Source organism: Echinops telfairi, unplaced genomic scaffold, assembly GCF_000313985.2.
Source record: "Echinops telfairi isolate 266 unplaced genomic scaffold, ASM31398v2 ScPeMD7_9;HRSCAF=40, whole genome shotgun sequence".
Taxonomy (NCBI): Eukaryota; Metazoa; Chordata; class Mammalia; order Afrosoricida; family Tenrecidae; genus Echinops; species Echinops telfairi.
The window spans coordinates 11,300,956-11,313,793 of NW_022103906.1; the positions used below are offsets into that span (position 1 = coordinate 11,300,956).

At 42.9% G+C, this 12,838-nt stretch overlaps 1 pseudogene; it reads left to right on the top strand.

The window, feature by feature from the left end:
- Nucleotides 1-9,465: 9,465 nt before the first annotated feature.
- LOC101645221 lies at nt 9,466-12,634 on the top strand (annotated as a pseudogene).
- Nucleotides 12,635-12,838: the final 204 nt, after the last annotated feature.

Here is a 12,838-nt window from a genome sequence, read left to right on the forward strand (position 1 = left end):
TTCATAGGAAGTCTGCGGGAGATCCCACTGCAGACACGTTTTAAAACCAGAGAATTGCCTTAACGAGGCACACAAAGGAAAGTTGAAACGTTTTACTAGGAAATCATAGAGACTTTATTAAACAAAAATGTCAACATTCGAAGCTAATTTGTCTCAACATCTCACCTGTCTATACACTATATAAGTCTATACACTTCTAACACAGGGGTTTCCCTCTCTCAAATCCTTTCCTGATGACCCCTGCAATCCAAGCCACATCGAAGCGGCAGTGTTGGCATTCTTGGGGGACCAAATCGAGTGCCTTTAAATATTTCTTTGCATTTGGGGAACAAACATAAGTCTGATGAGGCAATATCAGGGCTGTGGGATGTGGCGTGAGGCTCCCCAATGAGATGTTCATAGCGCATCCCTTGGTACACTCACAGAAAGGAGCAGGTAGAATGTGCCATGGAAAAGAATTCCTCAATGCAACTTTCATGGATTTTTTTTCCTTCTTCTTCTCACCAATGCAGCATTCTTTTTTCTTAAAAGTTCTTCAGAATTAGTTTCCATGCTTGTCCTGTACCCTTTGAGAAAATCTATCAAAATGCTCCCAAGCAGTCACAATAGCCACCTGAACTACCTTACTGGCCCAGTAGATGCCCGCAGAAGCCCCTGTTTCAATTGGACCATTTTTTGAGGGCACCATAATGAGACCGTGTATTACCGAGAGAACTTGCCTACAGCCATCCAAGAATCCACCTTCCAATAGTTGCAAAGACATGCTTAAATACATTTTGTTTTCGAAGAGCCTGTACATGTATGAACTGAAACCCTAATAGCAATACTTTTTTTAACTTAGTCTCAAGTATGAGAGGATTTCATAAATTCCTTTAAACTTTCTGAACCCCCATCCTACATGAGAGATAACATAATATGTATTAACTTTAATGTATTAACATTGGACTCTAGCGATGTAAATGTAGCACAATTATTTATGTACAATTCTGGATGGGGAGAAAGCTTGTGGAGGATGGGAGAGCCCATGCAGAAAGTGTGAGTATGTTCATGAATCACATTAGTAGCAGAATTAGAATTAGTATTCCCGGACTCTGTGTATGTAATGTGGCAGAAAGCAAAAGGCTTGTTAGGGAATTTCTGATGCATCTCCTATCTTTGAGAAGTAGGTGCTTGGTAAGGAAGAAAGAAGATACAGATGTAATTGAGAGGTGTGACATTTCTGTAGACGCTCATTTGAATTGAGATGTGTGCATACAGATTTATATGTGCACAGAATCGGGCAGTATTTCGTTCTGCTTTACACAGAAACTCACTCAGAGTCCTTGGATCCTAGCTCTGTCCACATGAATATCTCTTAGGACCAAAACTGTGGTCCTGAAGTACTAATTCTCATTGAAAGAAATAAACACTCCTTGGAGAAAGGGCTGATTCCAGGTCCAGGAAAAGAAATGTTAACGACTGGAACATCTTGTCACGTCAAGGAAATGATCCGTGACTGCTAAGATGATGTCAAACAGATACAGGGACCAATCTGAAGAGGCTCTTGGTGGCCAAAGTGAAACAATTAAAAATTTAATAATAAATAATTACAACAGACTAAAATCCCTCAGATATGCTTAGCCTCATGATTAGTTAATGCTATTAAAAATGATAGGAGATGTACGAGCACTCAATAAAATAATTTTAAAACAAGACAAGGGAAACTAGTACAAACAATTAAGTGGGGAGGAAAAGGGGAGAACAAAGTGCCCTCGATTTCCTTTATCCCATGGTAAGCCGTCACTGTACATTGATAAACACACACAAGCAACGTCATTATAAAAGTGCTCCAACTAACTTAAACTAATAATTGAAAAAGCAAGACCACACTTTGCAACCAATGAATGTATTAGACATTAAGCATCAATAATTGATTAGATTACAATGTGGCAATGAAACCTGACCCTCCTTCAATAGCCTTTCCAGACTGATAGCCTGAATATCAGACGATACAGCCAGAATATTAACCACCGCTTTCCAGGAAAAGTGTGGGACAGAGGAACCTCTGGAATTGCACCATGAAGACAAAATCCAAGAAAGCAAGCCCATTGTTGTCAATCTCCACTCCTGGTGACTCTCTAGAACAGAGCAGAACTGTCTGATGCGGTTTCCAAGGCGGTAAATCCTTATGGCCCCAGTTGCAATGTTGAAAGACACTATTGAATGATTCAGGGAATACACAGAATCACTGTACCAAAAAGAATTGGTGAACGTTTAACCGTTGCAGGAGAATGCATTCCGTCGAGAACTGATTATATTGAAGTTGCAAAGACGGCATTGCCGAACAGACAGGCTCCAGGAAGTATGGGACACTGAGTGAAATGCCTCACAAAGGGGTGCTGTGCTGGCAGCGCTCACTCACCCATGCAGAGAATGTCAGAAGACAGCCCCCTGGCCAGCTGACTAGGAGCAATCCACGTCTCTGCACATTCTAAAGAACGTGGAGCCAAGCAAATGCAGAAATTATCAAACAACACTACATGCAAGTAAACTTTTATGGAAGGTACTTCAAAAATGGTTGCAGCAATACATAGACAGGGAATCGCCAGAAATTCAACACAATTCAAATGACATAGAACCAGGGATATCATTGGTGATATCAGATAGATGTTAGCTAAAATCAAAGACTGGCAGAAAAAAATGTTTGCCTGTGTTTGCTTGACTTTGCCAAGGCACTTGGCTGTGTGGAGCATAACAAATTGCAAGCAGCGTTGTGAAGACTGGGACGTTCAGAGCATGTCATCGTGCTCCTGCAGCACCTGCACGTAGATGAAGGGGCAGCTGTGTGAACAGAACAGGAGGACACTGTGTGGTTTGAATCAGAAAAAGTGTGCATCAGAGTTCTATCCTTTCACCATCTTTTTCGATCTGTATGCTGAGCAAATAATCTGAGAAACTGAATTCTATGAAGAATAGCAAGGCATCAGGATTGAAGGAAGGCGCATTAACAACTGACAGATGGTTCAACTCTGCTGAAAATGAAGAGAACTTGGAGTATGTACTGATGAAGATCAAAGATTAGAGTCTCCAGTATGAATTCTAAACAAAACAAAACCCAGTGCCTTACACTTGATTCCAGTTTACAGTGATCCTGTACAGGGTTTTGGATACTGTAAATCTTTTCGGGTGCAGACAGCCTCATATTTCTCCCTCAGAGTGGCTAGTGAGTTTGAACCACTGACCTTGCAGCTAGTAGCCTAATACCTAACCCACAGTACTATCAGGGCTCCTTTCAATGTGTATTACACCTCAACATAAAGAAAATACGTAACTTGACCAAAAAGCAACATCATGATCAACACAAAAAGATTGAAGCTGTCCAATATTTCATTTATCAATTCACAATCAACACCTATAGAAGCACAAGTCAAGAAATCAAATGACAAAGTGCAATGGGTAAATTTGCTGTAAATACAAGATCTCTTGAAAAGGTAACAAAGCAAAGATGTTGCCTTGAGGCTTAAGGCATGCTGACCCAAGCGATCATGTTCTTGACTCCTGAGAAGCTTGTGGCAGCTAGACAATGAATACGGGAGATCAAAAAGAATTGACGCTTTTTAATTGTGATCGTGGTGAGGACTATTGAATATGCTGTTTTTCCAGAAGAACAAATTTGTCTTGTAAGAAGTACAGCTAAAATACTCTCTCTTATTTTAGACACACTATCAAGGAATTCCTCCAGTTCCTGGAGAAGGACATCATGCTTGGAAAAGTAAAAGGTTCTTGCAAAAGAGGAAGTTCCCCCCAAAGAGAAATGAACACCGTGGTTACAATGGGCTGAAACCTAACAGCAGTGGTAAGGATGGTTCAGGATCAGGTGGTGTTTCAGTCTATCCTAAGAGGATCACGATGAGTGTAATTAACTCAATGACACGTAACTCAGCAACAAGGCTGCCATGTGCTGTGGGCGACAAGTTCTTTTGGTTACTAGCCAAATGCTTTTACCACTGCACCCTCAGCTTCTTGCACCATGAATATGCCCATAAACAAAACCTACATTCTATGAAATTTTACAAACAACTTGGTTTTCACACACAAAAAAAGTTGAATAAGGCTATTTTAATAGGGAAGGAAAATGAGTAGGATCATATAGACAAAAACAAAAGACTTGAAATCTATAAAATATTTAAATGGCAGAGTGGGGTGGGGAGGAAGTGCAATCCCCAAATTAAACAGAGCTGAAGAATTAATTTGTATACCTCTTCACCCCCCAGAGATTGCTCAGAATGCAAAATAGGAATATGGATGAGAAGTTTAAGAAAAGGAAAAATAAATGAGAAGCTCCACTACGTGCCCGTTGTGAGTTTCAGAGTCAGATGGCAGGGAGATGCGAGAACAGTGGTATTTAAAGAATATTTAACAGACTATTTGAGAAATAACCGCCAGCGATTTTTAGAATTCAAGAAGCATTCTATAGATCAAGCAAGATGAATAAAATTAAATACATATATTGACTTGCCTTAGTATTCACCCTTGTTACTCTGGGTCTTTTTTTAGGAACAAATCCAGTGAAACTCATATATGCATAAGAAAGAGCTTTGTTTTATTTTATTCATTTTTTTTAAAGAAAGAGTTTTATATCAACAAACTGAGGAGGCAGCCCAGCCCAGTCCACCTCATGTGCACAAGCCAAGTGCCAGCCAGGGCCCTCTTTAGACGCCTCATCAGCTGCAGGCTGGTGGTGCAGAAAGGTGATGCAGAATGCAGGCAGTGGGGCCAGACTCAGTGGAGCTAAAATAGGTGGAAACATAGCAGGCTGCTGACAGCTCTCAGGTTTGGGAGGCCCAGATGTGGCCACCCCTGGAGGCAGAATCCCAGTAAGCAGGAAGGCAAAGTCAGAGAGAGAGAAAGAGAGAGAGAGAGAGAGAGAGGTTCTGACTGGCGGCTTGGATTCCACCCCTTCACTCTTGACATAAAATCCTCTAACTATCACACCACTCAAGGACAAAAGGAAAATTATAAAATCAACCAAAGGAAAAAAAAGGAGGTTATACAGAAAAGAATGTCTTTGCAGCGATAATGGAGTTTGGAAAAAGAGGAATACTTTTCACTATTCTAAAGAATAACTGCAAATCTAGAATTGGAAAATAAGTTCCCAAACTGAAATGAAATGAAGAAGATACTTTCAGATAGATAAAAATTGAGACTCTTTATTGACGAAAAACAAAACAAAACAAAAAGGAAAACTCAGTTAAAGCAAATCTAAAGAATGTACTTCAGGAAGAAAGAGATAATCACAAAATGTAAGACTGGCCTGCAAGAAGATTTAGCAAATAGCTAAAATTATAAACTAATAGATACTTAAATACATGTTCAATAAATAATAATAATACTTATACTGTGAGGTTAAAAAAATTGGTGCAAAATATAGTCTCCCAGTAGCAGTAGTCAATGGGCAATAAATAGCACCCTAATGTCTTTCTTTGATTCCTTTGAATGATAAAATACTCATTAGCTTTCGATTTTGAAGTGTTTGTGATAAAATGTCAAAGGTTATCACAAAAAGAATAGAGATACAGCATATTCAAGGATCTTCCAAACTCATAAGGAGAAATAAGTGGAATGCAGAAGCAGATGAAATGTTAGACTTGACACTCTGGTTAGTAAGCTGTGCTTTGATCAAAGACAATCTTTTTTTTTTTATTTTAGCAGTTTTATTAGCACTTCATCCACACGTCACACAATTCACTAAGTCAATCATCAAGAAGAGTTGTACAATTATCACCACATTCAATTATAGAACATTTTCTTTGTCCTTGTACTCATTGTTATTCATGTATTTTTCCTAATTGTTTCAAAATTACACAAAACACTCTCCAGTTCCACAACTTCTACAAGTATAATTCAATGCCATTGATGATACTTTTTGTGTTGTACAACTATTATTGATACCCTTTTCCAAATTATTCAATGTTCCCTAAGCAACAACTCTCTCTCCTTCACCCATGGTAACCATTGGTCAAGTTTTTAAAATATATATAGTCGTTTTGTTGATACAGTATTCACATATCATACACTTCCATGGTTAAATCGCTTTTTAAGAGTTGTATATATGTCGTCACAATCCATTCGAGTCCTCCCTGCTGTATTCACTCTTTGCTCCCCAAGTCCCCTCCCCTCGCTGTCTCAGCTAAGCCACTGACCAGGGCATCAGCGATTGTCTCTGTGCATCCACTCTTTCTGTGCTCCACAAACAGGGAAACCAACAGACACAATAAGAAACAAAAACAAGGCAAACTGGCAGGAAGAAAATAATAATATAAAGATAAAACTACAAATAAAGCATAAGAAAGAGAAGACCACCACCATCAATATTTGAAAGGTCAAAGGCTATCTTAAAAATTAGTAAGTGAACAAGTCTTGTAAGACTTTCCTTGTGGGCTTTTCTGCACAGTATTAGACTATGCAGAAAGAAGTGTCTTTATATAGGCTTAAATGAAGATGACGTGGAAAGAATGCTTTCTTATGCTTTGCTACATGGACGTGAACTGTAATTTGTGAATATTTGATACAGCCTCTGGCTATTGAAAGAGTCTGGATTAGTTTTTCAGTCCACACCCAATGTTGAAGCTCTCGGATAGTTTTGGCAGGGAAAGTAACTTTTCTTCAGATGGCGGTTACATCACCCTACTCGCTGCCCTCTCCTTCGAAAAGCATTCTGTATTCCTTCCCACTGGCTGCCCGAGCAAGGCTGGTGGGAACCTTGCAAGGCTGCTCAGAACAGTGCTCCTGTGTCTGGGAACTTTGGCTGTTGGCGTAGCCCGATGTCTGTCATTGACTTAAAATACTGCGTGAAGATGACTTAGATCCCTTAACAGCTAAATTCCATGTTGTGAATGGAATTCAACAGAGATGATGCCAGAAAAGCATCCCTCTGGTTTAGAGTGCCAGAGAGACTCCCTGTAGTTCTGACGACCACCTATTCCAAGGTGAAACTTACCTGGATATTCTAGTGGATTCCTTTGTAGCTTTGTATGAACAAGTCCCCCAATTATCTGTGAGTCTTGCTCAGGGGGACTTATTTCCGTGCTCTTGGAGAGCAACCACAAAACACCAAAATCCCTATGGATGTTGGCAGCCAGCCCTTCCAGACCCTCTCTAGAAGTTAAAGTCATTCAGAAGAAATCACTCATATCTATGACTCACTAATTATAAGACACTTCATTACACCAAATAGAAAAACAGACAAACGCACTGCCATTGAGTCAGTGGTGACTCGTAGCAACCCCCCGGTGGGTTTCTGAGACTGCAACTGTTTGTGGGACTAGAAAGCCCAGTCTTTCTCCCCGCAGAGCTCCTGGGGCTTTTGAACTGCCAACCATGTGGGTCGCAGCCCAACGCCACCAGGGGTCCTTACTCCAAATATAGTGTGCCATCAAAGTTGGTAAGGTAGCTGCTTGGAATTCTATACTTACACTATCTTGGTATTTGCATCCAGGTCAGAACATTCACTATATAGCTACTGTATCCATGGCACTGGGGTAAAGCAAATCTGGGTGGGATGAGAAGCGAGGGCAAGGGTGGGTCAGAGCCTGGCCTGAGTCCTCAGCACCAGGGAAGACATCCTCTGTTACACTTGACTGAGGCTCTCAGCTCTCCCAGCTGCTGAGTGACTGCTGCAAAAAAAAAAAAAAGAGTTGCAATCCCCCAGGTGAGAGGCCACGCCAGAAAGGGAAATGAGTCCCCTCCTTCCAGGGAGACCCACATTCCAGAAAGGCAGTGAACGCCTGCCTGTCCCACCTCAAATGGCAGATTTGGGGGGCGATTTCAGACCTTAACATCTTAGCCTGGACCTCTGTCCTGTTCTTTGCATATTTATTTATGCATACAGTTTAGGAAAGAAGGTGTGTTTGTTTAGTTCATTTCAGCCTAGATCTCAATGTCTTTGAAGTCTACAATAGGAGGGAGAGGCTCCCTATCAGCTTGGAGAAACAGGCCTTCTTTTTTCTTTACAAGGCTTAAACTAACAAAAGAAGGTTTTTTTATAGCTTAAGCATCTATGTCCTTCATACATAGTTTCTGCAGTACTGCACGCGAAGCTTTACGAGTATACCGGCTTTTGTCAGGGAGTTACGGGTATCCCCTTTGCCTCGTATGCTGAAAGGCACCCCACCAGTCATGAAACAGGGAGAAATGGAAGATGCCAGAAGATGCTCGGGGGTGGGGGTGGTGCTCTTTCTCTTCCTCTCCCTCCACTGGAAGAAAGGTAAATTTGGATGAAGCAGATTATAGGAGACTGAAGAAGCAAAGATGGGTCGAATGGACGTGTTTAGCCACCTCGTCTCTACTAGAAGCCTTCAGCATTCACTTCACCTAGTGACGCCGTCGGCAAAGAGGCGCCCAATCCAAACTGCAATGTGACCACTGTTTCCAGTGACCCTCCCCTGTCCCTTTGTGACCGTTTCTTTCTTTTCTTTTCTTTTTTTTAAAATTATTTTATTAGGGGCTCATATAACTCTTATCACAATCCATACACACATCAATTGTGTAAAGCGCATTTGTACATTCATTGCCCTCATCATTCTCAAAACATTTCCTCTCCACTTAAGCCTTTTTGTGACTGTTTCTCCTACAGCCTCCCCAGTACAACCCTGTAGGGGTCTCTGGAGTTTAAAATCACCTCATGAGCTTGGCCTGCGATGGTAGGTGGCACAAGTGTTTTACAATTGTCCACTAACCCACGGTCAGTGGTTCAAAGGCACCCACTGATTCCACAGAAGAAAGGCCTAGCAAACTGCTTCCATTAAGGTGAAAGCACAAAAAAAATAATAATAATTTCTAAATGATCAAGGGTTCCTGAGGGAGGGGGGCGGGAGGGAGGGGGAAAATGAGAAGCTGATACCAAGGGCTCAAGAAGAAAGAAAATGATTTGAAAATGATGATGGCAACATATGTACAAATGTGCTTGACACAATGGATGGATGGATGGATTGTGATGAGTTGTACGAGCCCCCAATAAAATTATTAAATTAAAAAAAAAAGATTACCGCCTAGAAAAGCCTATGGAGCAGTTCAGCTCTGTCACACATGGGGTCACCATGGGAGCTGGCTCAGTGGCAACGAACAATACCACCACCACCCCTCAGGTCAATCTGTAACGCCCGGACATTTATTCCCAAGTCAGACCTTGAATGTCTTGGATGTCATCAGTTATCTGATTAAAATAATTTACCGAGTAGTAAATAACCAACTGCTACTTAGGAGATCAGTAACACAGGTGGACTTAATGAACAGGTCCCTTTCTGGGGCAGCATCTAATCATCTCCTTGAACCAGCATAACCACCCACCGTTACTGAAGGTTAGGTAACGTGTCCAAGGTCAACAACTTCTATGTGGCAGCATGGGGGTTCAAATCCCATCTGTCTGATTCCACAGCCCATGTTCCTCCCAAATAAAGACCATGTGAGAAGAGCACTGCTGTGAGGATGGAGACGCTCTCTACCCATCCATTTCTTCAGGTTAGTGGTTTTCTGCACCTCTTGTCTGCCCTCCGCCCCAGTGAAATAAATGCGTGGAATCAGCACTGCAGCCGCATGCGCCTCCCTCGGCCCCTGAGGAGATCTCTGTAACAGAATAAGCACTGGGAGGAGGGAAGCTGGGTTGGCAAGGGAAACACACAATCACAAATGTGCCAGCTCTGAGTGATTGCCACATCGAGGCTGGTGTGCTCTTTCCTCTTTGGAGTTCCTCCTGAGATGGTTTGCCAGGAGGCACCAGTAGGCCACGGTCACTAATGACATGCCTCAAGAGAGGAAGACCCTCATGATCGCCACAGGGATCGCCACCAGGAGCTGACACGCAGTAACAATGCGGGGCGGTGGGGTTGCCACGGTGACTGAGAGCACTCAGAGGCACCTAACAACTAATAGCACCTTCTTAAGCAAAGGAATAAATGAGAGCATGTTAAAAAAAACTCAGTCATGACCCCAGTCCTGCTTTTCACTGCGGGATAGACCGGAGCATGTACACAGGTACAGATAAGAGCTCACGACACACAGAATCCAGGTCAGATAAACCCCTCAGGTACAGGAAAGGGAGTAAGATATCAGGAGGGTAGGGGGGAAGTGGGGGGAGGAGGGGGAGAATGGGGAACTGGTCACAATGATCGACACATAAACACACGCACATGCACACACACACACACACACACACCCGCACACGCCCCCATGAGGGATTACAACAGAAACCGTGGGGGAAGAGAGACAGTAAGATATGAAAATAATAATATTTGTAATTTATCAAGGGATCACGAGGGTGGGAGGTGGGGAGAGAAGGAAAAAAGAGGAGCTGATACCAAGGGCTCACAAAGAAAGTAAATGTTAGGAAAAATGATGGCAACAGATGTACAAATATGCTTGATACAATTACTGTATGTATTGTTATAAGAGCTGTAAGAGCACCTAGTAAAATGTTATTTAAAAACTAAATAAATTCAGTACATTTCGTTGTTACAATGTGAATGTCCTCAAATAAAAATGCTAATTTGGAGATTATTTAGAATTAACTAATAGTATAATGCTACCTCTGCCAAGCAAGAAAAGTTATTAGAGAGATTAAAATAGCACAATGAATTAAGTACAATGGCTGTGTTTTTTAATGCAATAAATGAGATTCTCAAAGTCATGAGTATAGGCAAACACATACAAACATAGACTTGAGTAAAGTTAAAATCATATAAAGAAATATCCCATCTAAATTAAATTATGTTAATGCAGTAAAACTAAACTGTGGGGATTTGGAAAAGGAAATGGAGTTTCTTATCTTACTGAGGTTTACAAATGGAACCCTACAGCCTACTATGAAATATACCACACTATTTACTGCTTTCAAATTTAATAAATCTCCAACTAACCATGATGTTCAGAGACTAGAATACCATGGCTCTTTGAATTCCCTGGTTAATATGGTTAACCAGAGACTTTTTTTTTGGTAGTTAAAATCTCTTTTAAATCTTTAAATATATATGGGGAATTTGGGGTCTGTTTTCCTGTCTTGGTAAATACAATATATTCACCAAGGAATCTTTATCACAGAACCTCAGAACCATTATTCTATTATGCAGTCTTTGTGGGACATGTAAGAGATTGCACTGAATTTAAAACAACATTGCAAAACAGCCAGTTGTCTTTTGATATGCATCTTTTATTCATTTAGTTGTGAGCAAACTCTTCTACCTAAAAACGTGAGAAATAAAGCTGTGGGATCCATTTGAGATCACAGCAAGCTCTTTCTCAGTAAATAAAGTGTTCCTCTAAGTTGGAAATCTCTGCTTGAAATGGCAGAGGCAGCAGATGCCATGCCATGCCAAGGCCAGAGGCCGAGGCAAGACCATGACACGGAGCAGAGGAGCCTGGCCGAGACTATGAGACTGTGAGGCAGAACAAGGGTAGGCTTCCTGGACCATGGATCCAGAGGCCAAGAGACCACGTGGCTAGGAGGCGGAGGCCCCAGAGAGATCATTGTTAGGAAGGGGTGCTGCTGTGGACCGATGACTCTGTCCTGAATGTTTTATGATGCGGACTTGTGGCTCGCCTGTGCTTATTGTCTGTGAGTTCTGGGTGGCCATTGCAGCAGAGTATTGAACCCAGAAGAGGAGAAGAGTGCCAGGGAAGGAATGACTGGTTTCAGAATAGGGTCAAAGAAGGCTGGAGGGTGGAGGCATGCCTGACTTTGGCCTTGTGCCTGGTCTTCCACAGCACGGGCTCGGGCTTCATCTCCCAGTTGATGGAGCGGCTCTCGGTGGACTATGGCAAGAAGTCCAAGCTGGAGTTCTCCATCTACCCAGCCTCCCAGGTCTCCACGGCCATGGTCGGGCCCTACAACTCCATCCTGACCACCCACACCACCTTGGAGCACTCTGACTGAGCCTTCATGGTGGACAATGAGGCCATCTATGACATCTGCCGCCGCAACCTGGACATCAAGCGCCCAACCTACACCAAACTCAACCACCAAATCGTGTCCTCCATCACAGCTTCCCTGCGCTTCAACGGCGCCCTCAGTGTGGACCTGACCGAGTTCCAGACCAACCTGGTGCCCTACTCTCGCATCCACTTTCCCCTGGTCACCTATGCGTCCGTCATCTCTGCCGAGAAGGCCTACAACGAGCAGCTGTCCGTGGCCGAGATAACCAATGCCTGCTTTGAGCCTGCCAACCAGATGGTGAAGTGCGACACTCCCCATGGCAAGTACATGGCCTGCTGCCTGCTGTACAGTGGAGATGTGATGCCCAAGGCTGTCAACGCCGTCATCAAGATCAAGCGCAGTATCCAGTTTGTGGACTGGTGCCTGACGGGCTTCAAGGTTGGCATCAACCACCAGCCGCCCACAGTGGTGCCTGGGGGTGACCTGGCCAAGGTACAGGGTGCCATGTGCATGCTGAGCAACACGACTGCCATCGCCGGGGCCTGGGCATGCCTGGACTACAAGTTTGACCTGATGTAAGCTAAGCAGGCCTTTGTGCCCTGGTATGTGAGTGAGGGCATGGAAGAGGGCACGTTTTCTGAGGCCCAAGAGGATATGGCTGCCCTGGAGAAAGATTACGAGGAGGTGGGCATCAACTCCTACAAGGACGAGGATGAGGGGGAAGAGTAGAGACCAGCTCCTGAGTTCATTCCTCTATTCATTGCAAAATCCTTTCAAAATAAACCGTCTCCTCGCAAAAACAAAACCTATCCTTGGGCTTGTGGGCAGTTGGATTCTTCTGATATCTGTGTGGCCAGAGGAGGCCCGAGGTGACCGCCATACTCTACTCAGGGCTTCTCAAAAGATCAACCATTTTGTTTTATTTCTGAACAA